Here is a 26,518-nt window from a genome sequence, read left to right as displayed (position 1 = left end):
TCATAGCGAGATCAATATGATCTAGGTAAACTAGAAAAAGAAAGTAACAGTCTATAATCCAATAGAACTAAATGGAAAAATTTCTGGTTTAAATCCCAAGTATAGAATAGAGAGATAGGACCCAACATCATTTCATGTAAAAATGATTAGAAGGCTTTACACAAAAATGCCAGACACACTAGCAGGGAAATAAAAGAAGTTATATAAAAAGTTAATCTATTATTGGCATGCACTGAAGGACCTGGTGACTAAAACAAAGCAAGACGTGCATAGTCTGACTATAACGGTTCCAATCAGGACACACTTGAGCATCTGTATTTATGTCTGGTTGCCATAATTAGAACACTCACAAGTGCGATAGTATCGAGGAAGGTAAGATTCCAGAGCTACTATGGAAACTGGGGATTCTAGGTCTGGAGACATCTTAAAGACTTGACAGCAGTTGTCACATACTTGAAGGGCCAGGAAATAAGACGTGTGTGTTTTCTGTATTTCTCCCTGCACTGGGCAGAGCTAGCATTACTAAATCTAAGTTACAGAGAGACAGCTGTGACTCAAAGGAAATATGAAGCCGCCAACACACAGATCAATGCTCTCAACTATTGCATGAGCTCTCGAGATACCGAAACAGGCTTCTGGAGTATGTGGTTGAAAAGGCAAGGGCAGTTTTCCTACAAAGGGTGGATATTCAGGTGGGATGATCTCAAATTATGTATGACTGAATGATTTTAGGATTTCTCCTCTTGAGCAATGTGTCTTAAGAGTTATCAGAAATCATTTACCAATGATTATTTTTTTTTTTTGGCTATAGGATGGAAGGTTTAATTCTATATCAAGTTTAACTAATTTATATGTTATTTAAAATTCCAATGTAACTGAGAAATCCATCAGTGTTTGGTCCCATCTGACCTCATTCAGTCCAGGAAATGTGAGAGTTAAGAGACAAGACTCCTATCTGCAGCAGGTGCTTCATTTAGGGCTGCTGTTCTGTGTTGGATCTTGAACCCCTAGGACCACTTGTCTAGATCTACTCTAAGTCCTGCTGAGACGGGAGGATACGTAGAACCCCAGAAATAGCAGTGAGATTCAGTGTCAGACTAAAGAGAAAACATGACATCTCATGAACCAAACTGGTCTTAAAAGCAGATGAATTACAGTGGCATACTAACCTGGGAAACACCCAGAAAAGTGTGGCCAAAAAAGAAAGGCAATCCTGAGGTTCTTAAGTAGACACCGTCCCATTATCAAAGAACGTACATTCTTTAACGATGTCAGGATAGCTGACTCCAACTGTAAAGCTCCAACACAGTGTAATCACTCAGATCTTGAAACTATATATTCATCCAGGGAAAGATGATAGTGTTCAATGCGGCAAAAACAAAGCAATAAATGGCACTGTCTTTAAATGTCTCTGGTTTGAGGGGACATTCAATCACAACTCATCATTTTATAGTAATTACCGAATCTTAATGTGTTACATTTGGACTCATTAAAAATACACTAATTACATTTTAATTCCGGAATCAAAATAGGAGCAAACCTGGCAGTTGAGCGAGTATGAACTCTGTTGGAGAGCTGACATGTGTGGGTCCACTGTCATTCACGAGGGGCTTGTTTATAAAGACACATAGTTATTTTCTGTCTGCTTAGCTCTCTGGGGAGAGACAGTCCCTTGGCCATGACAAGTTTTTCTGTGAGTGTCATCTGGAAACTTGTGTGTGTTGTGAATAATATTTTAGTGCTGGCAGGGGAGAAGGGAGGGCTAACGGTTTCCAGGAAAGCTACTGGGAATCCTGGTAGGAGGCAGACTTCTCACTCAAAAAAACTTATTTAAATTCAATTTGCCAACATATAGATAACACCCAGTGCTCATCCCATGGAGTGTCCTCCTTAATGCCCATCACCCAGTTATTACCCCATTCCTCCACCCAATGCCCCTTTCCCAACTCTTTGCTTCCCAGAGTTAGGGGTCTCTCATGGTTTGTCTTCCTCTCTAATTTTTCCCCACCCAGTTTCCCCACTTTCCCTGGTGGTCCCTTGCACTGTTTCATATGTTCCACGTATGAGTGAAACCAAAAAATATGGAACGCTTCGCAAATTTGTGTGTCATCCTTGCGCAGGGGCCATGCTAATCTTCTCTGTATGGTTCCAGTTTTAATATATGTACTGCTGAAGAGGGCTCTGGATTTCTCCCTCTTTACTGCTATTTTATTTACCTTGTAAATTCCACACATTTGATCCCCAGTTTACAAATAAGCCCATAGCCCCTGTCGTCCCTTCCAGGGTCTGTCTCTTCCCCTCATGAGACCCCTCATCCCAAAGCCTTCCTCAAATTCTCCTCCCTAGGCCTGAGCACAGTTAGTGTTCCCAGGGGGGCAGCTTCAGGCCATTCCCTTTTAACAGCACCCAGCCGTGGGTGGACATGCATGTATTTCAGGGAGGGCACACGTAGTAGTGTCTTGACAGAAAATTATTAGGGTAATTCCAGCTAAATAATAACCACAAAACCAACTCTGACAATGAAAAATTGCTCTTCTACAATAGAAATATAAGATAACTTAGAAGTTTCTCTTTTTATATGGTTGCTTCAAATATTATAATGAAGACCATTTATTGGGACTTACAGTCAGAAGGTATGATAATTTAATTGTTTTACAGATCTTTCTAAAAGATTTTCCCTCATGCTTAGGAATTCCTGCTTAGTGAATTTGGTTTACAAGGTCCTGTTGTACCCACAATTGCCCTGTGGGCCTGACTATACCTTTTGTTTTCCTCTATCAGAAGCAGTAATGTCTGGATCACTATATATATAGGTAAATTTGGGTGTCAAATTGCTTCAGGAACCATTTTTAAAGCTCTGATCATCTTTGTTTTGAAATTTATAGCTTTGAAGGACACCAAGGGTGAGTCAAGTTAAACCAAATAACTCTCAGCCTCAAGTGGTGAAAGAAGGAAAAAAACCTTTTAGATTGGTGTACTCAGCTTTCCTTGCCAGCCACAGTGGATGAGCGCATGCATGCACATGTGTATGTGCGCGTGCAAGAATGGAGATGCACAGCTGCCTTTACTTTTGATCAGAATACGATGATATTCGATGATATTTTGAAAGCTCTTTCGTTATTCATCTCAATGCATTTAAATACCTCCTCTTAGGTTTTTGAGTTTCCCTTGCTTCAACTACAGGCCCAGGACCACAAAACTCTGAGTAGTTGCTGGAGGATTCAGATAGATTTCTTTCTTTCTTTCTTTATTTTTTTTTTTGCCAAATATTGTTTATCTTTTTTAGAGGTGTTATTTATTTATTCATGAGAAACAGACAGAGAGGCAGAGACCCAGGCAGAGGGAGAAGCAGGCTCCATGCAGGGAGCCCCACGTGGGACTCGATCCCAAGTCTCCAGGATCATGCCCTGGGCCGAAGGTGACATTAAACTGCTGAGCTACCCAGGCTGCCCGATAGATTTCATGCCTGTTTTTATCTCATAGACTTAAATAAAATATATGGCTTTTCAGTTAAATGTAAGTAAAATGTTATCTGCTTCCCCTCTCCCTTTTTTTGGCTCCTGGTACATATCTAACTGTGTGATTATATTTTACGTTAACATCCTTTTATTGATTTCAAAATTTGTATGTCCTATGAGACGAAGAGTGGGTTGTTGTACTTACATTTAAGCAATGGATATTAAAGATAAATGAGCCTTTGGGCTAGGGAAATGGGAATATGAATTGATGAAATTGACAGTGAACAGAGGAATGGAAGGTACGAGGCGTGACTGGGATTGTCAGGCACCCACCTTGGCTCCCGACAGCCCTATGCTCTAAGCATCCACCTCTAGCCAGGTGGGCCAGGGGATCTACCACGACCCCAGACTTCAGAGTCCAGGTTCTCATGTTTCCTTTTAGCTGGAAAACTAGAGAGCCCTACAGCCCCAGGCTATCCATGTTTGGTGAAAAGTGAACACAATCCTGGCGTCTGACCAGCTTCATACGAGACCTATTTTTTGAAAGGAGTATGCATTCCATAAATTGCACAAATTTAGAGCAATCACTACCAAAATCTCCCCCCAATGCCCCCCCCTCCCCCCCCCCCCACACTCTACATTACCTTTCTTACTAATTAAAACTAGTCCCATTTCAAGCTAGAAGGTCTGTTTTAAAATTCTCATTCTCTGGGGCTGTTTTTGTGTCTTTGAGAAGCCTCTGTCTAAAGCATCTGTGTTCACCTCTGTGGCCCAGAACTGGCGCTTCCCTAGCATTTTTGTTGTTTTCATATGAATACAGTGCAGATAAACTAAGTATCCTACTTTGTAGCAATTATTCTCCCAGGGTCTGGAAGAAGACTAAAAACAGAAAGATATTTAATAAAAACCAGTAAGATGGTAGGAATATAAATGTGGTCTTATTAAATATTACTTTAAAAACGTAAAACAAAATCATTCTGGCTAATTTCTAATTCAAATTTTAAGCGCTGACTCACTCCTTTTATTAATTGTAGGCGTCTGTTAGAATTGTCTGGATCCTGGTCTTTGTTATATAATTACCTTCCTCTAATCTGTTATGTATCTTTTCAATTTAACTATAGTGATTTTTTATATGAATATTTTCAAACTTTGATGAGGTCCAGTTTATTACTATATTCTTTATGGTCTGCTATTTCTTCCCTGGATGTCAGGGATATCACTTGCATTTCCCTTTCATATTTTTAAATTTTTATCTTTTTTTGTACATTAAATTTTTTTCTTTTTACATTGAGGTCTCTACATTTCTCTGAATGTTTCTGTTTGAAGAGGAAGCGTCTAGTTTATTTTTCAAATATTGAAATCTAATGAATACAACATCATTTATTTTCTTTTCCTTAGCAGTTCCTCATGTTTGCTCTTTCAATGCCAAGTTCTTTTAGCTGTGGATCAGTTTTTAGACTTTTATCCTGTTTCATCATCTATTTCTCTTGCTGCTCTGTCCCCTGCATGCTTCAAAATCATAGCTCAGTGGACAAGTCTGGCATCTGGTAGTAAATGACTTCATTTCTTCCTTTTCTGTAGATGTCTATTTTTATGAGTGGGTAAAGTCAGAAAAAGACTTTTAATGCAGGAAAAGAAAGTAATGATAACCAGTCATAATTTCTATCTCCACAGAATGGGTGTTACAAAAATAAAATGAATTTGGAGTCAGACATGGGATCAAAACTTAGCTACCAGTTTGTAGCTGCAAGACAGAAAGTTGTCCCTGCTGAAAGTCACCTGGTACACCTGAGAAATGGGAACACTGTGCCTACTTGAGAGGACTGCCATGAGGATTAAAGAGCTAAGGCACCTGCTAAATGGTGGGGGCTTGTTAATGGTTACTTGCTATTGTTATTATTTTTATACAGGAGCAATTAGGGTCTTTAACCCCAAATCTCTCTTATCTCATAACTATTGATGAAATAGCAATCTCTAAGTCACGGGAAAAAATATTTAGGAAGTTGGGATGCCTGGGTGGCTCAGCGGTTGAGCGTCTGCCTTCAGCTCAGGGCATGATCCCGGGGTCCAGGGATCAAGACCTGCATCAGGTTCCCTTCTAGGAGCCTGCTTCTCCCTCTGCCTATGTCTTTGCCTCTCTCTCTGTGTCTCTCATGAATAAATAAATAAAATCTTAAAAAAAGAAAATCTAGGAAGTCATTAACACCTCAACGGGGTCTAGGAAATGAGAATTTAATGTCGTTCTTCAGTACCACCAGGGAATTAAACTTATGCTTATAAGTTGTTGTTTTTATCCAGTGGACTCAGGCATGATCTCATATGTGGGGGTCTGCTCCAGGAGGAACTGAGGTTCATTTCCTGAATACTGAGGGCCCATGGCAGCATGGAAAGAAAAGACAGCAGGGATGTTTGCAAGAAGGCACCGCAGCACAGGAATAAGGCACTGGAATGGTTAGTCCAAGGGTTCAGATGACCAGCAGCCTTAGGAAACACTCACCCTCCAGCTGTGTTCAGTGGAACACATTATTTTTGTCTCACGCATTTTTGGCCACTAACAAGGATCTGAGTTTGTATTTACAGCTCAGTATTAGTAAAACCATAGGCAACTCCCACACTTTGGAAGATGTCCTGTTGGGTGGATGCATATGGGAGGTGGGAAGCTGGGGGAAAGCATTTTAAAGATCTTTGTGAGAAAATGGAAATGTGAACTAGAAACACAAATTCTAAAGCTAGCTGGTCATAGGGTTCACAAAAAGGCCAATCCGTCTTCTGACTTTTCCCATAATCCAGGCAAGACTGACTGGCTTGCATTTCCTTCTTAAGTCCAACAGTCAGAGATCTAAGGATAAAATCCTGGAGAAAAATCAGAAAGGTGGGACTCACTGTGATGGGGGTGATATGGGACCCTGGAGAGAACATGGCGGAGAACTGCAGCAGGTCCTGCCTATAATTTTAGGTCTCCTTTGCCCTATAGTAATGGGTTCGACTTTATCCACAGCTGCCAAAGTTTGTTCTAACTCATTCACTCATTTGTTGTGTTCCGTTTTGGTTTTCTTTATCAAAAGAGCACAGAAACTTTCATAGCTCCATTTAAGGGATGCAGGGCATAGAGGGAAAGAGACAGGAAGTCTGCCGTCGTGTTTCCTATGTTGAATACTGTGTCCCTCAAATCAGCATTTGAGTGTCAAGAGTGCTTAACTGAATAGACCTATGCCAATCATCAAGGGGCAGAGGTGCAGCATGGTTGTTATTTATTTATTTTGTTTCAAGAAGATCAATTTAAAGAAAGAGGAGACAAAGAGGAAACATATTTTATCATATCCTCAAAATGAGAGAGGGGAGAGAAAAATGAATACATGTAGTCATTTCATAGTTGAATGAAGCAAAACCAACTCCAGGATACCTTCTCAACAGCACTCTTCATTATTTTGCATTCATATTCCAGGGTGCCGCAAACAAAAAAGCTGAACATGATAGTATCTCATCCTCTTTCACAACCGACCCCTCTCTGCCTTTCAGATTAAGCCAGATCTGACTGACCCCCTTCTAGCAATACCCACCCCACTTGCCCTTTGGAGTCAAGGTCCACTGGTTCATGATAGGTGAATATAAAAAAAAAAATGTACAAAAAATACAACCCTGCAAAAGAGACTGGATCTGTGTGCCCAGATATGTGACCAAACAATCACCTCTTTTTTGTTTTATTTTGCTTTTTCTAAACTTCCTTTTTAAATGAATTTACTATGGAGACCTAATGTGCTTAGATAAAAGGCCTTATGTTTAGCTATTTTAGTGCCATCATAAAAAAATCAATACGTGTTTTAAAAAGTACAAAGAAGGACTAGTTATTTTAGAATTTTTTTTTCTTATCCACTCAAAAGCACACATTCAAATGAGCTTTTACTAGATTCGAGTGAAAAGAAGAGTTTTAGGAAGCTAAGTGAGGAATGAAAATAAGGGTGCATAGCAAGTGTTACATTGCATCTCTTCTGAGAGTCTGATGTCCCGCATGCTACAATGCATACATGATTTCCAGATAAGCATATCCGTGGCGAGGAGAAAAACAGTGAAGTAGAGAGAGCAAATGTATAGAAGGGTTGTTTTAAAAACCAGTTTTGAGCAAAAGAGGTATACTAAGATGTTTTTCCCTAACGCTGTAAATGAAAAGTTTTTCTTTTCTTTTTTTTTTTTGTTTGTTTTCTTTAGGATTTTATTTATTTATTCATGAGAAACACATGGAGAGAGGCAGAGACATGGGCAGAGGGAGAAGCAGGCCCCATGCAGGGATCTCGATGTGGGACTCCATCCCGAGAGTCCAGAATCATGCCCTGAGCAGAAGGCAGATGCTTAACCACTGAGCCACCCAGGCATCCCTGAAAATTTTTTCTAAAACAAAGCTTTTTCTTTTAATCATAAATTGCATGACCAGAATAGAAGGGCAAGAGCATACCAGAATTCACTAGGTATTTATAAGGGTTCAAAAAGAAGTTAAAAATATAGAATTTAGTAGGTAACCTTGAGTTCATATGTCACCATATATTCTCTCTCAACCCTGATTTAACATAATCTTGTAAACAATTTCAGTTATACAATTTCAACTTGCAACTGACCAAAACGTGGCTAAAATTCAATTTTGAGCTGCTGCAAGTAAATACGGACTCCTAGATGCAGCCTATTTTCCAAATAAAAGATTCATCCAAATCTTTTAAGTAGAAAGAATGGCTTTACAACTGATTAGTAGTCAATGTAATTTCTAAACCTTATGGCCAGAGCTAAATGTTCTACAAGAGTCAGCTCTGGAATTTACCAAACAGAATAAGGCATTCCAAAAATCTCCGTATTTGTCTTTCAAATTTAAATGCAACAGGAGTGAAAAAAACCTGAAAAACCTTTTGGAACATGAGCAACAGTAGAACTGGACAGGGACGAATTTACACATATTCCAGCAGTCAAGTATTGGTGGGGAGGTAGTGAACACACCGTGAATAAGATGTGATGCTTTTCATCTTCTGGACTTCCTTTACCCGTTGGCTATAAGAACTGGTTATATTCATAAACTTTGAGACGTATAGCCCTGCCATTCGGTGGTAATGTGGGCTGTTCATGACTCCAGAGCTGCAGATGATATTTATATCTGCCATTTTCTTCTTTGCCCTCTTAGGTAAAAAGCCTTGAACTAGATGCTTCAGATCCCTTCTGAGCTTGGAAGTGTAACTTTTATGGTTTAACTCACTTAACTGCTCATCACCGTATGCAGCCTTCCCATCTTAAGAAGATTTTGGAAACTGAAAAGTTTGGTGACCTTTGATAATCCAAACTCCTTACTCAGAGAATCTCAGAAATAAGCCACACACCAATTAATTTCCTACTTTGGAGAAATGACCGAATCTTTCAGTGCGGCTATACCAGGGGAAGAAAGAAACAGGCTCTGAATGACGGGAAGGCCACGCAAACCTGCAGGTGGCAAAATTCAGTATTTTTTAATTATAGGCTCAAACTACACCATATATGGAATCACAAATTAACTGTTTAAAGCAATACCCTCTTGCATAAACACAGAGTATGCAGAATAGGCTCCCAGGCTGAGAAACCACTGATTTCACTGGTTTAGGAAATTCTGTAAGAGGAAAATAGTGCAGTGACCTCAAGCTTGACTCTGGGGTCTGCTCCCCGAGTCCCAAAAGAAAAATCCTTAGGCGGCATCAGTAACTCCCGAATCAGGAAAGAACTTGTCTGCATTTAGTCTAACATTTCAAAGTTTATTGGTGAAACGTAGCTTATTTCACTCCATGAAATTCTGAAGATATTGCATGAGCACGAAGAAATGACTTGGGTTTGGAAATTAATTTGTAAGAACGATGATATTGGCCAATTCACTAGCCCATGCCTGCCAATTCTTTTGAGCCTAGAAGCTGTTTGATTTATTCTACAATGTTTGAAATCATATTTATTCCACTCTTCTAAGCCTTACAGTAAATCAAACTTCTTTTTAAACCGTATTGGGCTACTAATGTCCACAGTACTTCAAACATTCCAACCTGACCTTCAGAGGTTTCTCAGTGTGACACAGGTTGCTACTGCCACCCACCCAGGTTAAGAATGACTAAGAGAAAGAGGGGTCCAGGGGGGCCTGGGTGGCTCAGTCCGTTAAGCATCTGCCTTAGGCTCAGGTCATGATCTCAGGGTCCTGGAATTGAGCCCTGCGTCATCCCTGCTCAGTGGGGAGTCTGCTTCTCCCTCTCCCTCTCCCCTTTCATGCTCTCCCTGTCTTTTTCAAATAAATAAGTAAAATCTTTAAAAAAAAAAAAAAAGAGAAAGACAAGGAGAGGTCCAGTGAATAGGTCAATAACTGGGTGAACAGAATACTGTCCATTTTCCTTGCTTAAAAAGTTATCTTTAGGGAGTGGAAATCTTTAAAAAGATTTTCTGTATCAAACAAAAACTAAATCTAACATTACATTATGTATATCTTGGGAGGAGGTTGTCTACCATTTCTAATATGTGCAGTTGTTTTATTGACTTATTGTAGTAAATATTAAACCTTGAAAAATCTGCTGTGATTATAGAGGAGCCGACTTTGGAGATGAATACCAATTTAAATTGGTTTCTCTGGCATTTATTAGCAATTCAATTTTACTCTGTGTAATTAATTATGGGATTATAAATAATTCAAATTAGGGAGGAAATATAGTCTTTAGGCAATCTCCAGATCATCAAACTACTTCTACATATGTCAACTTGTCTTAAGAGTCAAACATGCCTTTGTCTTATGACTTGAACTTGAACCAACAAAGTATTTTAAAAACATTGTTTTCTTTATGAAGATTCCCCCGGTGTCCTCAGTTCTCCTTTATAAAATCTTTCTTTCCCCCTTCTCATTTTTGGATACTTACTCTGAATGTTCACAAGATAAATTCTGGCACGAAGAATATAGAAACTTTTCATGGGCTACAATCTGTATACTAGTCAATTAATCAAACCTTAATTTTAATTTGGAATGCATGCTGTAATATGTAGATCACAGTGATTTAAAGTGTTCAATGCATTAAAAGATGTTGGCTTTAATTTTCTTTGAATTTTGATTATCAGTAATATATTTGGTTTAGAAATATTAGTCCTTTAACAAACTTGAGGAAGTATATGCCAAGGGATCAAAACACATTAAGTAAAAAAAAAAAAGCATTAAGTCAAACATCAGATAAACTCTGACAACTTTACAGACTGCTTTTCACATATTGTTATGGAAAAATGAAGAGATTTTTGTTATATTCCTCTTATAATCTTACTAAATGTTTTAAGTCCTATTTTTGGAAATCTTTGTTTTTTTTTCTTTTAAGATTTTATTTTTTTAAGTAATCTCTACACCTAATGTGGGGCTCAAACTCATAACCCTGAGATCAAGAGTCACATGCTCCACTGACTAAGCCAGCTAGGCATCCCCTGAAATCTGTGGTTTTAATGCTGTGCTTCATGAAGCCCTGGAGGATTCATAAAAATCCTAACTGCCCACTGTTGAGGATGATGGGTAAAGGAAGCATGTAGGTGGTGGAGTACTCCATTGGTCTCTCCCTTTGCCTCAAGACACTTTTTAAATCTTTTCATATTGGACTTTAACTAAGATTTCATTTGAGCAAGTTACAGCTAGCTCAAAGGACATTTACATCTGATTTAAATTTCAAGTAGAGGATAATTAAATATATACTGGTTTTCACAATGTCACTATCCCTAAATTCTTCCATGTACTTTAACATTATTTTTATTAAAATAAAATTAGCTCAATCTGAAAAGGCTATCAACGTGTGATTCACTACATGACATTATATAAAAAGCAGAACTATGGAGATGGTAAAACAAAACAAAGTTTGGCAGGAATTGGGGTGAAAAGAGGGATGAACAGGTGAAGCACAGAGGATTTTTAGGGCAGAGAAACTGCTCTGTGTGATCCTACAATGGTGGATACATGTCATTATATATTTATCCAACCCCATAGAATGTAGACTAAGAGTGACTCCTAATGCGGACCATGGGCTTTGGATGATAATAACATGTCAGTATAGGTTCATCTGTTCTTACAAACGTGCCACTCTGGTGAAGGATGTTCATAATTGGGAAGGCCGTGTTGGGAGGGAGGGGGGTAATAGGGACTCTTTGTATCTTCCACTCAGTTTTTCTGTGAGCCTAAAACCACTCTAAAAACACAGTATTAAAAATAAAATTAGTTAATTTGAATTATATGAAGTATACATCTACGCAATTAACTTCCTAGAATTTCTTCTATTTTTTAAAAGCTTGCCAATGAATGATGGGATCCATAGTTAAAAAAGAAAAGAAAAGGAGTGGGGGTGGGGGAGGGAAAAAAAGAAAAAAGAAAAAAGAAAAGAAACAAAAAAAAAAAAAAAGAAAGAAAAGCTAGAAATTCATGGAAAGTATGACTTTGCACTGCATCTCCAGGGAGGAAGACCTGCTGCAGAGTTAACGGGAGGTTCTAGTGACATCTCTGGTGGTTTTACAGGGGACCTGGGTGATGGTTGCAACTGATCAAAAAGGAAAGCTCAGCTGGTTTAAAGAGGAGACTTGGTTTGCAGTCATGATGGCCATGACTTAAGATGACAGGAAGACAGGCTCCTGGGAATGGAAGTATGTTCTTCATGAGGACAAAAAAGAATGGACTGGGCAGGAAGATCACTGGAGTGTGAAGAAATAGAGGAGGAAGACCTGAATAAAAACCACAAACCTGGTTTGTGCGGAAAAAAATGTCAGGTGACAGGAAGAGAAGCTTGGTACTTCTCAGGCAGAAGTGATGAGGACACTGGTTGGAAGCCACCTATGCACTATCACAAAGAGGGGCTGCAGGAAGGATCGTGGCAAGAGTTTAAGGATGATTGGAAGTGTCATATGTATGTTTACACTCACTAAAATAATAATGTTGGCACACTGATGAGAAATCATCCATGCGGTGCTGTGCATCTTAATTTAGTAACAGTTTGGATGTGGAAGGAGCCTCGGTGTCCGTCAAAAGATGAATGGATAAAGAAACTGTGGTCTCTGTATACAATGGAATATTCCTCAGCCTTTAGAAACGACAAACTCCCACCATTTGCTTCCATGTGGATGGACCTGGAGGGTATTGTGCTGAGTGAAATGAGTCAATCGGAGAAGGACACACATTCTATGGTCTCATTCATTTAGGGAATATAAAAAATAGTGAAAGGGAATAAAGGGGAAAGGAGAGAAAATGAGTGGGAAATATCAGAAAGGGAGACAGAACATGAGAGACTCCTAACTCTGGGAAACGAACAAGAGGTGGTGGAAGGGGAGGTGGAAGGGGGGTGGGGGTGACTGAGTGACGGGCACTTGACAGGATGAGCACTGGGGGTTATGCTATATGTTATGCTCTATGTTGGCAAATCGAACTCCAATTTAAAAAAATTAATAACAGTTTGGAATTGAATTCATTTCTGTTTCTCTTGCCTATTCTTTCTAGAAACTTTTTGTGGATCTCCCTATGAATCCCAATTTCCACATGTATTCTGTTTCTTTCTGATTAGAGAGGCATTGACAACTGCCCTCTGTTTACCTTGGTCACTACTCTTATGCACAGTCCAGCTCCCACACTTCCCGGAGGACAGGGCAAGGCTGCGTTTCTTTCTTTTGTCTTTCTCAAGGAGATACATGGTACCGCGATGCTGTCTCTGCTACATCTTCCCATCCATCTTTAGCTCTTTGACCCATTGCACCACTTCCCTTCCTCTCCAGAGGAAATGGAGCACACTCGTTAAAATCCTGGGGCCCAGCATTAGATTGCCTTCATTCATCCCCATTCCCTACTTATTAACTGTGTGGTCCTGGGCGAGTTCATCAACCTCTCTAAGCCTTGGCTTCCGTATTTCCAAGCTTGACCTAAAAATGGTGCGTACTTTAGAGGGCTGTTGTGAGGATCATATGACGATCTGCAGATAAAGTGCTCTGGGTGATGGTGAGCATTTGGGAAGACCCCAGGAAGTGCCCGCAGCCATCCACATGGAAATACCTTGTCTTGGGAGCCAGCACTGCTCGATGCACTAGTTTCCTGTGGCTGTGGTTAAAAAGGATCACAAACTGGGTGGCTTAAAACAACAGAAATTTATTTTCCAACAGTTCTTGAGGCTAGAAATCCAAAATCAAGCTGTCTCTGGGGTCTAGGAAAGGATCTCTCTGAAGGGTTTAGTGGACGATCTGATCCATGCCATTCTCTTAGCTTCTGAGGTCACTGGCAATCCTCAGCATTCCTTGGCTTATTGACATGTCACTCCAGTCTCTGCCTCCATCCTTACCTGGTATTCTCCTTGTGTGTGTATCTTGACACATTTTTCTCTTCTTTGTGTGTGTCTCTCTGTGTCCCTTCTCTTCGTCTGATGAGGATACCACTCATCAGCCTAATGATCTCACCTTGATTTGACAACATCTGCAAGGACTTATGTTCGAGTAAGGTCATGTTCACAGGTGCTGGGGTTAGGATTTGAACATATCTTTAGGGGACAAAATTCATCCCATAACACAAGGGAAGCGACTCTTGCACTGAGCAATGGTCTTCCTTCCTTCCTTCCTTCCTTCCTTCCTTCCTTCCTTCCTTCCTTCCTTCCTTCCTTCCTTCCTTCCTTCCTTCCTCTTTTGCTCGACTGTCCTCATACAGAATACTCCTCAAATTCCCTGACCTCATCGTCCACGTTCTAGTTTTCCAGCACTAGATATGATACCTCAGGTGTGGTATAGCTGATGCTGTAATCTTGTGATCTGGGCATTTGACCAAGGTTATATCAAGAGTATTTAATTTTGTTGTGTATTTTGGTGGCCACATCACACCGATGGCTCACATTGAGCTTAGGATAAATTTTCACAAGCTGATTTTTGCAACTTCTTTTTACTAACAACTCATAACCATCTATCACGTTCCTTTGGCCTGTTTTTCTGTTTCTGAATGCAGTCTTAGGGGAGTTAACAGGGTGGTGAACAGGGTCTGAAGTAGTTCTAGGATCAGAATGGATGCGCATTCATGGGGAGAACTATGGGTAGTTTGAGTGGCTTCTAGACTTTACAGCCTAGCCCAAGCATCCTGGGGTAAACCAACAGTAGGGTGGACCTACCGTGGAAAATAACCCATCACTAGAAAAAAAAACAAAAAACAAAAACCAAGTTGTCATGTGCATGTTATTACATTCCCTACCCCACAGTGTCCTTGGAAGGTCCCTCAGGAGCCATCAGCATTCAGTCCCTGAGAAGCCATCAGTATCTTTGTGGAAGAGTCAGAGGCAGCCTGTGCCCCTGAAAAGGAGGAGGGAATCTGGGGCAGTGGCCCTCCAGACGCCCTGGCCTGACCCTTCGAAAGGCTGCCACATTGGTGTCAGTGATGGGTTTCTCCCAACATTGATTTTGAATTAAGAGCAGGGCTGGGCCCGGGGAACATGAAACCAGGACATACGTTCAGAAATGGGACAGCTGCTCTTAACAAGCCAGACTGCCTACTTCCCATCACTGCTCTTTTCTCCCTCACCCCATTTCTTCATTTATTTCCCATGCTTTCGTTTGCTTTTCAATACTCGTAATTTGCATTGACATGCATATTTAAAATGTAGCAAGGATTAAAAGGGATTATTGTAATGCTTTCTATACTAGAAATAAACAGTATGGATAGTCTATAATGGGATAATTTGTATGTGGTTAATTGGGACTTGACAGGATCTTTCCTAACCATTTTCTTGGGAGGGTTTTCTTTCTCTAGAAAGCATTTACAAGTTCTCTTTGATCTGAAAACAGTCTATAGCCCACCCCTGTGTCCTAGTGTTACTTTGTATTTTCATCCAAGAATCTCCCTCCCCTTGAACAATATGGGGGTTAGAGGCGCTGACCTCTCCTGTCCACTTCCTCCCTGCCACCCAGAGTCAAAAATCCGCAAATAACCTTTAATTCCCCAAAACCGTAACTGCTAATACCCTACTGTTGACTAGAAGCCTTACTGATAACATAAACAGTTCACTAACACATACTTTTTATAGGTGTTATATATTCTCACAATAAAGTAAGCTGGCAAAAAGAAAATGTGTTAAAAAAAATCACAAGAAAAAAAAACCAAAACAAAACAAAAAAATAAAAAAATAAAAAAAATCACAAGGAAGAGAAAATACATTTATAGGACTGTACTGTATTTATTGAAAAAAAAATCTGAGTGTAAGTGGACCCGTGTGGTTCAGAGGGGGCATCACCTCGTACTGTCATTCTTACTTGTAGACAGCACAGTGGAAACTCACTGCGTAATTGGTGAAATGAATGAATGGAACACACGACTCCAGAAAAATGTATTTTATAATTGACTATTGCATCAAGGGTCCTGGGAAACAGGGTAGTTTCCATGCAATGAAGCAAGCTGACCAAAATATCCCCAAATAATAATAACAAGAAGTAATGCGGCTCATTATTTTTCAGGCCTCGTCCTAGCTACGAAAGCTCGCTGCTAATAGAGCTGCGGCTATCTAGATGATGTTTAACAGATCAAGGCCAGATGCAGACAGGCCACCATGCAGGCTAAATGGCATCTGCCATAAAAACGAGGTATTACAATTGGAAATCCCATCACGCCCCTAATGTCCTCTTTAGTTCATTAGATATTATGAAAATAAGAAAATGGCTAAACCCCTCATTATTCACTCATTTCTCTGCCTGTCAATTAAAATTAAAAAAAAAAAGAAAGCACAATCAGTTTTGTGAAATTAAAATGCTGAAGGAATCGAGAAGACATCTTAAATCTTTCAGCAGGAGGCACCCCATTAAAGGTGCCCACCCACCCTGCGTTTCTGGGGGCCAGCGGGAGGGTCTAGCACAGCCCCCGTGCATAGTAGGACCCCAGGCCTGGCTGAACGGCTGGATGTTCCCATGAATGTTTCTGAGTTGGAAAAATTCGTATCGACTGCAATACAATCATCCACTTGAAGGAGATCCAATCTCAGATAAGAACCAGCAAACAGTCCTCCCTGGTCAAGAGAGCCATACATCCAAGGAGGACCCTGCATGTTCTCTGCACAGGCTGGAAGCTCTCGCTTTAGCAAGTGATGGATGACCAGTGGAATGTGGCGTTGGCCATAAGATGACTGTTAAGGACATTCGTTTTAAGTGGGTTGCAAGGCTATTCTTCTCCCAGTCAACCTTGACTCGACAGCAATATCTCTGAGAGAGAAAAAAAAATATTTTGCAGAGTGTTTTCAATGACTCCGATCGCAGCAGAAAGTAGATGTGTAAGTTTTCTATCACTGCCACAGCAAATTACCCCAAACTAAGCATCTTAAAACAGCACAGGGCTGTTCCTTACAGTTCTATAGACTAACATTCCAGCACGAGCGCGGCTGGACCGAAATCAAGGTGTCATCGGGGCTCAGTTTCTTTCTGGAGCTGCTGTGGGAAAATCCATTTCCCTGCCTTTTCCAGGCCCAGAGGATGTCCTTATTCTTGGCTCATGGACACCCCCCTTCCTTGCTCTGCAAAGGTAACAACCTAGCCTCCCTCTGATCCTTCTTCCATCACCAGATTTCCTTCTGACCGTTGCTGGGAAACATTCTCCGTTTCTAAAGACTCCTGTGATGTGACTGGGCCCACCCTGATAATCCAGGATAATTTGCCATCTCAAGGGTTTTATCCTTAAGCACACCTGCAAAGCCCCTTCTGCTCTATAAGGCAACATGCTCACCAGTTCTGGAAATTAGGACCTGAACATCTTTGGGGACCATTATAGCGCCTGACGCCCAGCATCTACCTGCAGTGGAGGTACACCCTTCTCGGGGCTGACAAAGGCAGGCGGACAAGTGTTACTAGCCACGCTCATCTCCTCTCATTTTCCCAACATCCTGTATTTCCACCTCAAGCATTTATTTTCTTGCATATAGAGCAACTTATTTCATGCTAATATCAGGTATTTAATTAGCTGAGCACAATGAGCCTGCTTCCCTCTTGAACGTGTATGGACAGGATATCAGCAGGGCTCCTCTGAAGAATTAACCGTTGGGGCAGAAACTGTTAGTTTCCCCTTCCCCTTTGGCACGAGAACCCTCATTTTTAGGGACGCACATTCATGCCCAGTTAAAAGCTACATAACTCAGACATCTTTGTCGCTGTGGTATGTGAAGTCATTTTCAGAGGGAGAACTCATGATTTCTTCATCCTCTTCATATTCCACCTGGAACGTGAATGTGATGGCTGGAGCTCTAGAAGCGCTACTGGATGCTGAGGATGTGGTCAAACTCTAAGAATGTTGGAGGGAGCCTGGGCTTCTTTTACAAAAAAGAGAAATATGGTTTCGTCTTGCTTAAGGCTTATTTATTTATTTATTTATTTATTTATTTATTTTATTATGTGCAGCCCAGCTTAACTGGAAATCAGTGGCTCTCAACCTTGGCTACACATTTGAAATCTTGGAAGTCTACAGAATCCAGGATGGTCGGACCTGATCCCCAGAGATTCTGATTAAATTATTCTGAGGCGGGGCCTGACGATCGGTAATTCCGAATGCTTCCTAGGTGATCCTAATTTCTATGAAGCCCAACAGTGATAATCAGTTATGAAGTCATAGGTTGGGGGAGCATCAAGCTCAGGAGTTATTTTGAGAGGTTGCCACAATACTGCTCAGAGCTCAGGTTTAGAAGGGAGCTGGAGTAAGAGAGAAGCTGGAGGACCAGAGGGGCAGGCATTTGTGAAAGGCCCAGGAGAGGCGGTTGACATGGTAAGGAGAGTGTGACGGTGAGCTGCACGGGGAATGGCTTTGACCTTTCAGAGGGACATGGAACAAACCAGCAGATAAATGGGCTGCATCATGTGTGCCCCCCGCCCCCCGCCACGACCCAGTTGCAACATGCTTCAAAACTGCTTGCTCAGCACTTTGCTCTAAACTGAATAACGTGGCTTTTGATTTGATCCTTCTCTCATGATTGATTTTTAGGGAGAATGGAATTCCCCGCCCCAAGAAACTATACCGAACGGACCTCTGTCTTTCTAAAGCATGTTGGGCAGAGGGGATGGAAAATGAACTGTGTTTGCTCAGAAAGCACTCTGGCATCTAGCTCTGTTTTGCTCAGGATGGCTAAATTTCTTCTGCTGGGGTCCATTTAGCATTCTGGTGGTGGGTTGCATTTATCTCGGGAACCAATGGCACGCTCTGAACATCTGACAGGCTCACACCTCATGAATCCCTCTTCCTTTCCTGTCATCAATATTACTTAGGGGCAGTGGTCAAACCATATTGACACTCCGCTGACATCTTCTCTGGTGCCCAATTACCTTTCTGTCATGATACAATCCACGAGGTGACAGAAGATTCTATGCTGTGCCAAGCAAGCTGGCACCAAAATATCCCTGAGACAGAATATAATATATCATTTTTATGCGTCCTCTGGAAACTCGGAGAGACATTTCCCTACCCCCGTTTGCCAAGGGGTCTTTCAACTCGCTCGGATGCCTTGCATCTTGAGCTCTCCAGCACCTGCCTACATGAGCTGCGTGGATATTTCCTATTTCACATCCCAGGATGAATTCCTAATGAAAGAGCAGAAGCCCTCCTCGCCTTCGGCTCTGAGTCCTGACCCACATATTGAAAGTAGTTACACTTCTAAATGAGCTTAGCAGCTAAACTTTGGAGGAATATCCCATTTAGCTGCAACTTCACCACGCGGGCAGTTGGACCAGGAGACTTCACAGAGGAAGCACAAGAACTAAAACACGGGGGGCCCTGGGACCTGTCTGCAATTGGCTCTGGTGTCACATTGGCAGAGACACACTGAAATCTGGGGCTAAATCGGTGTAAAAGAAATCATTTCCTTTTTCTTCTTCTTTGGTTTTTCCAACAAAGCTTAACTTCATGAAGAGGCCCTTCGTTAGATGAAAAGGTCACCTCCATTTACATCTCTCAAAAGGAAATGTATCGATGACTACCCGGTTCAATATTTCATTTTACACACACACACGCACACACACACACACACACACACACACAAAGGCAGTTATGTGAAGACTGGTTACTGTGTTGGTCAGTTTAGTGCTGAGAAGTGTGCCACTTGTGACTGAGACCCTTATGACTCATAATATCACATCCTCTAATAGGGCAAGAATCAGAGCACCGAGTATTGAGATCTGAAGGGATTGTTGTCCCAAGCAGGGTCCCAGGAGGATTAAAAGCACCCGCATGCGTTTTACAGAATTCAGATCAATGTGATAAAACATAGTATTTTGCATGTAGTTAGAAGGCTGAGGGCCTGGATGTTCTGTGTCTCTGCGCTAAATGGGAAAGAGACATCCTGCATATTTCCTAGAAGCTCCTTCTAATCCCAGGGCTAATAGAATCAAGAATCGGGATGCTTTTGTTCCATTGTTGAAACATATTCTTCTATCTGCTTTCTTAGGAAAACTGTATTTGTTGTTATGTAACAGGAGGCCTGTCGGGGCCCTTACTTTTGCATTTTAGATTTTTTTTGAAAGGTCTATTTCTTTACTTAAGAGAGAGAGTGGGGGGAGAGACAGAGGGAGAAGGAGAGAACATCAAGCAGACTTGCTGCCAAGCAGAGAGCCTGATGCAGTGCTCAATCTCATGACCCTGAAATCATAACCTGAGCCCAAATCGACAGTTAGACGCTTAACCAACTGAGCTACCCAGGCACCCATTGTTTTAGATTTTTAAGCTACTTCTAAAAATTTTAATTTAACAGGTTAACTGTGATCATGACAAAAACATTCCAAGGGTAAGTAAGATGTAGAAGGGGACAAAGATAAGACTTTCACAAGACCCCATATCCTTCATCCACAGTGTTAACTGTTATTAATAGTTTATTTTGTATGGTTTCCAGAACTTGTCTATGCATGTATAAGGGTTATAGCTGTATATGTATTTTTGAAAAACAGACTCATATCATACATATTATTCTTCCACTTTTTTTTTTCATTTTCACCCTGGCCATTTTCCTATGCAAGTGTTTGAGTATCTACTTCCTTCCTTCCTTCAACAGCCTAACGTCAGTATATTTCTCCAAAATTCTATTAATGAAAATTTCTCTTTGGATTTCTTTTGTTTTGATTACTACAAAAAAATGGTAAATACAGTATCTCCATTTATTTGTATTTGTTTAAGAAAGGGAATGCCATATAGTAAAAAACTCTGTCAAAGAATATGTGTTCAAGTTTTGACAGCACTTTCCAAATTGCCCTCAAAAAGTGGCTTCTTTGCCATATACTCTACGGTGTATATATTAAAAATTTGCTTTCTCTACATGCCTTGCTGTGTAATATCTAAGCATGAGTCTGTAGTTTGTCTGCTCTGGGTTTGACTCTTAGCTCTATCACTTACTATGTGACCTTGGGGAAGTAACTTAACTCCTCTGGGGCTTCGTTTCCTCTTTTTTTGAATTTTAATTTTTTTAATTTTTATTTATTTATTTTTTTAATTTTTATTTTTAAAACACTTTAAAACATATTTTATTTATTTATTTATTCATGAAAGATACATAGAGAGAGGCGGAGACAGAGGCAGAGGGAGAAGCATGCTCCTCCATGCAAGGAGCCTGATGTGGGACTTGATCCGGGGACCCCAGAATCACACCCTGAGCCAAAGGCAGGCGCTCAACCACTGAGCCACCCAAGCATCCCTAATTTCCTTATTTGTAACATGAGGATAAAGTAGTGCCTTAATCATAGGGTCAGTGCATCAAATGACATGATGCATTTAAGCTCTTGAAACAGTGTCTGACACATAATTAACATTTCTCAGTATTCACTATTATGATTTGAACAACATGGCAAACCAAAATGCACATATAAATATTTCACTTTGAATAAGAGTAAACACGTTTCATGGAAAAATATTATTTAAAAAATTAGATGAGACTGTTTATAAGCCACAAAAAATATAATATTTACTCTTCACAATATTATAAGGATTTAACAAGTTGTTTGGTAGTAAGCTAACTGAATCAAATGTTTCTGGTTTGAAAACATTGAAGAGGTTCTCTGCTGCCTATGAAAAGTGGTCATGGATTATTTCTGGCCCAAGAAGAGAAGACCTATAGACAAGCCAGTTCTGTTCAGGGTCAATGGAATGAGACCTACGTAGGCATGAGCCTGGCCTTTCTGAGCCTCAGATGCGAAATGCTCACTAATTGTAGCACAAAGACTGTGCTAATGGCTCTTCACTTTGCTTATTTGCCCCTCTGTATGTGCTCATCTTGGCCAGGACACAATCACCCAGAAATTCTACAAGTACAACAAGAGAAGGGCACTCAAACCATGACTGGCACGCCTTTGCTGGTAATTCCATTTTTGGAATTGATAATTTCAGATGTGATGATTTATCTCATTGAGTTGGGCTGCATGAGACCAGGAATTACCCAGTGGTGGGCACTTAGCTGAGGCCAAGGCTCACTTAATTAGGATTCTGGCACGGTAGGTGGGAATATTTACCACTGCCATGAATAGTAAATCATAAATGTTAAATTACATTCAATTTCAGAAATAACTGTGCAAAACTTCTCACAGCATAGATAATCAGGCAATCATTGAGATGGTTATAGTTCTCACAGGCCATTGTTGTTTATAGTAAGGCCCGCTCACGCACTGAGCTACTGTCTTGTTTATCCCAGCTCCATTTTTGTGTATTTTACTCTAGTAAATAAGAATAAATGCTTAATCTAAGTTCCAGAGTTCTTAAAAAAAAAGAAAAAAAAAGAGAGAATATAAAACATGTGGTCAATTTGTTTACTTTACATTTAAGACTTAGATATAGCTAGCTAAACATTAAATTCGTAAATCATTAAAAAGATAAAAACAGTGTGAATAATCTTCCTTGATCATGATGTTATAGAAAAACACTGGACTGGAAGTTTGGAAATCTGGGGTCCAAGTTTTCTCCTTGCTTCTCATTTCTAATATAATTTGTGGAAAGTAATTTAAACTTTCCTGGGCCCCAATTTATGCAACCATAATTTAAGAAATTGTTAACAATTTTAGCTAGGGTCCCATTCAACATTCAAATAGTAAAAAATAATCTGCCTTACTGTAATTTTAAATATTCGTTTATGATTGCACTTTACCAAGTCTCTGCATGAACTGGGAAGGGCTGGCTGGCTGTATTTTGCTGATATGGGAATGTAGAGAAGCCGGATGTCCTGACTTAGGTCACACATGGACAAAAAGAGTGTAGTAGAGATTTGTCCCCACATGAGCCTCACTGCACTTCAATCAGATGATTCACAGTGATTGAGGGAAGATTACTGGAAAGAGTAACTTTCTTAGCTGGACATGGAGTCTGAAAGCATGAGATTCAGTAGAACATTTACTTGCACTGTTACATCACAGCAAGTGTGCTTTCACATATGTGACTTTCACTTGGATTCATGGGTGGAGTTTTCCTTTTCCTGAATCTCTTAGGTCTCCCCTGTGGGAGGACAAAGAGATCTGGATCCTCATGATCATGGGAGCACACACTCTAGGTTGCCTGGACAGTGAACCAGCTGAGAAGGGCTTCCCCTTTTAGACAGGGATGTTGCACCCAAAGTCAGCATCCTACTGGGGCCGTGGCTCCTCCCTGTTATGGGGGAAAAGAGAACCTCTGGACAATGCCTGTAAGCAGCTTGTCCCTTTGTGCAGTCTGCCTGGTGCCCTAAGAGTCTGAATTGCCCCCACCAACAAAGTTGCTCTCATTCTTGCCCTATGGGAAGCAAGAGGACCAAGGAAGGGGTTCCTTGGAACGTAGACCCTTGTTGTGTTCAGCACAACAGCCTGGCTCTAGTATCTCTTTCTGAGGGTGGATGAGTTTGGGAGACCAGCAACATTCTCCTCTGATGATACCTGATGGAAGTCTCTCCAATAAAGCCTATCTATAACTCTGCCATGTGGTGCTGTAGACTCTGACTTGAGGTCTGCTGCAGGTCCAGAGCATGAAGGGATTGACTTTCCACCATCTGTTTTCATTTCTAGAGATCCATTTGGAGTCATTAAGCCTTGTACTGAAATTTATATAATTAAGAATTGCAGATAGCTATGTATCCCTTACCGTACAATTTACAGAATGTGTTCATAATCTATATTCCATTCACACTCACATAGGTCTGCCATTCAAGATTCATTTTGATTACACAGTTTCAGAGGGGTTCAAAGTCTCCTCAAAAGTGGCCATTTTTAAAGCATCCACATAGCAGGCCTTTTGCCAGGGGCTGGCGCATTCAAAGACCGGTAAGACTTCACCGAAGGCTTTCTTTCTTGTGCTCAACAGGGATGATCATCTTAATAGCTATTTATTGTAAACGTATTCATTTTGCCTTTCAGTTTGCTCAAAATATAGTGCCTCTATTAGGGGACATTAGACAAACTTCACAGAAGCGAGGCATGGAGGGTGTCTTAGCTGCTATTAAGCCAGGAGGGGACTACACATCAGCTACGCCGGGGGCCCTGAGAAACGGTGAACAGTTATGCTCCAGTCATGTCTTGCCAGGGCAGCGTGTCTGTGAGTACAGCTGAATAGGTCTGTTTGCTATGAGTTTTCCCATCCGTGATCTGAATTCAGGTATGTTCTTCGAAATGATTTCAGGTGCAAATACATTTCTCTGAAATCTCTATTTCTTATCAGTAATCCCATTGATGGTGCCCCTCTGGATTTCAACATGATATTATGCAGGCATCTCTAGCTTAATGCTTTTAAAAGCTAAACTCATCTTCTACTTGCTCAGACCTTTATTCCTTAGCCTGATGCATAGCTTAGCTTCCACTCCATTTTAAGGTCTGGGGACCCTACCCAGACTCCTCTCTTTCTTCTCATATAGGCCAGCTATCAGTGTAGATACCACTTCCTGAACATTTCATATGTTTTCCTCCTTCTTTGTGGCTGTGCTTTCCTTCACCTTCAGCCCTCAATTCCCTTCAAGGACTGTTGTGACATCCTCCTCCTCACCTCCTGCTTCCTCCATCAAGCCTATCTCCACAGGGTTCATTGCTGATAAATCCAAGCTCTCACACCCCCCTGAAAAGAACGGAAGCCCCAATGTCGTACTACCCACACGCTTAGCATTATTGCAGCTCTTCCCTTCTCCACATCACATTCCAAATCCACAGCACCGATGGTTCCCCAAACTGGCCATGCTTGTGTCATGTTTCTCCTCCAAGGCGATCCTGCAAGGAAGAGTGTGCCCACCAACTCTTACTTCTCTTCCAAGCATTCTTCTCCCTCTGAGGACCTTACTAACCTTTACCTCTTTTCCCTCAGTTAGACTTAATTTTTTTCCCACTGGTTTTGTTGTATCGTGTAATGCCTTCATCAGACCACTGATTGCATTATGCTATTTCTCTGGGTTTCCTCCCTCAATTAGTTTTTGAGCTCTTTCAGGAAAAATGTATGTTCTATTTACCATTGTATCCCTAGAATTATCATGATGACTGACAAAAATGACTTTCACTTGAATGTATGCACTAATTTTTCTTTCCCTGAATGCTCAGCTGTCCTCTGTGGTTGGATGAACACTCTGCGCTGCTAGACAATGAACCATCTGGGATCATGCTCTCACTTCTTCTACTTGGAGAGAATGCACTCAAAGTCAACTTCTTGAAGGGACAGGGAGTCAACATTAAAGAGACAAATGAATCTGAGTTTATGGAACTTGCTTAAGGTCATACAACCAGTAAGAAGTGACAACAAGAACATAAATCAAGGCAGAGATTCTTGTTCTTGTCATTCACTGTTTTATCCCTTGTACCTAGAAGAGTCCCTGGCACATAAGAGTTCAATCAATTTCTGTTGAGTTAATGAGTGAATGAATGAATGGATGAAAAGTTAATTTCAGAGCCCGCCCTTTGGCTTCCACTCTCCTGACTTCCAAACTTGATAGAGTGTATGAATGGGTGCAGAGACATTTTTCAAACAAATAAAATTAAAAACAGAATATCATGATTTTCTCTTTGCCGTAAACTGCAATGAAAGAATAATGGTAGCTATTTCCATGTGCCTGCACACATACGCACAATTCTAAAACATTGAATTACATAGTAATTCATTTCATTTACTAAAAGAAAAATGGCTTTTGGAAAATAGGTAGCCACCCTCCTTATAAATCATATAACTTTACGTTCAGAATTAGTTTTCAGTTAAATGGTAGAATGAACTGGTCTGGTAAACTGTCCTTCTAATAGCGTGAAACAGGCCGACTGAAGTAAACTGTGGTTGTTCTGGAGGAAATTCAGGGCCAGAGCCCTGCTCTCTGCTGCTGTCCAGTGCCAGGAATGGAACGCAGAGGGCCCCTCCATATTTCTGCAATTGGGAGAAGCAGGTGCAATGTGTGCTTCTGGGGAGAGCCCAACTTTGGTTTATAGTCTTCCACCGAAACGTTTTGGGGCTTTCTTTTTCATGCTGAATGACAGCTGATTTTATCTGTATCTATTACTGACATAGACCCTTCCATTCATTGTGGAGCCGAACAAAAGCCAGTGGAGGGATGAAAGAAACCCAAAATAGATCTTTCTTGAGCTGATCGGTATCAGAATTATAAACAGTTCCAGGCATGGAGGAGAAGTAGATTGGCAAGCCCTGTTGCCAAAGATAGAGTAAAGAATGACTTTTTCCTTTCCTTTCCTCTCTCCCCTTCTTTTTTTTTTTTCTTGTACAGCTACTCAAAGGAAACCTTGCACGAGGGAGAAGCACTCAGGGAAGGAGATTGTTTACTACGGAGGCTCCCACATGCCTGCACTGGGGCTCTTGGTCCACGGTCATTCCCTCTGTTGTTACAAAACATGTTTTATAGTGTGAATCACCTTCTACTATATGGCTCATTATTCTTCTCTCTGAATAAAATAGGAACACATCAGTTATGTGTCTGTTTATTTCTAAATGCACACCCTTGTAATACTGACCTCTTTCTGCTTTTATATTCTTCAGTTTGTTCCTGACATTTGTCACCTGGGTCAGCTCCCAGACACCGCTAACCCATCGTCTTACTATTTCAGCAATTTTCAAATGTTCTCTTCTAGCAAATGAGTCTGACCTAAAGGCACACTGGGAGGGGAACTTGCACTCA

The 26,518-nt window shown here is 40.8% G+C and overlaps 1 protein-coding gene, 1 long non-coding RNA gene and 1 other non-coding gene across 8 annotated transcripts in view; 1 reads left to right on the top strand and 2 right to left on the bottom strand.

Annotated features, from left to right (window-relative positions):
• Window positions 1–26,518, bottom strand: part of CNTNAP2 (contactin associated protein 2) — a 1,976,111-nt gene that overhangs the window by 403,646 nt on the left and 1,545,947 nt on the right. The gene's annotated exons all lie outside the window — the stretch shown is intronic.
• LOC140605311 (uncharacterized) lies at window positions 425–26,298 on the top strand. Its single transcript, XR_012008025.1, has 5 exons — window positions 425–692; window positions 23,565–23,690; window positions 23,784–23,961; window positions 24,948–25,117; window positions 26,111–26,298. It is a non-coding gene; the product is annotated as an uncharacterized lncRNA (long non-coding RNA).
• LOC140605558 (U6 spliceosomal RNA) lies at window positions 2,076–2,180 on the bottom strand. The gene has a single exon (XR_012008199.1). It is a non-coding gene; the product is annotated as a U6 spliceosomal RNA (small nuclear RNA).

The sequence above is a fragment of the Canis lupus genome, chromosome 15, assembly GCF_048164855.1.
Source record: "Canis lupus baileyi chromosome 15, mCanLup2.hap1, whole genome shotgun sequence".
Classification (NCBI taxonomy): Eukaryota; Metazoa; Chordata; class Mammalia; order Carnivora; family Canidae; genus Canis; species Canis lupus.
The sequence above is the reverse complement of the archived record's forward strand: the minus strand, read 5'-3'. Positions and strand labels throughout refer to the sequence as shown.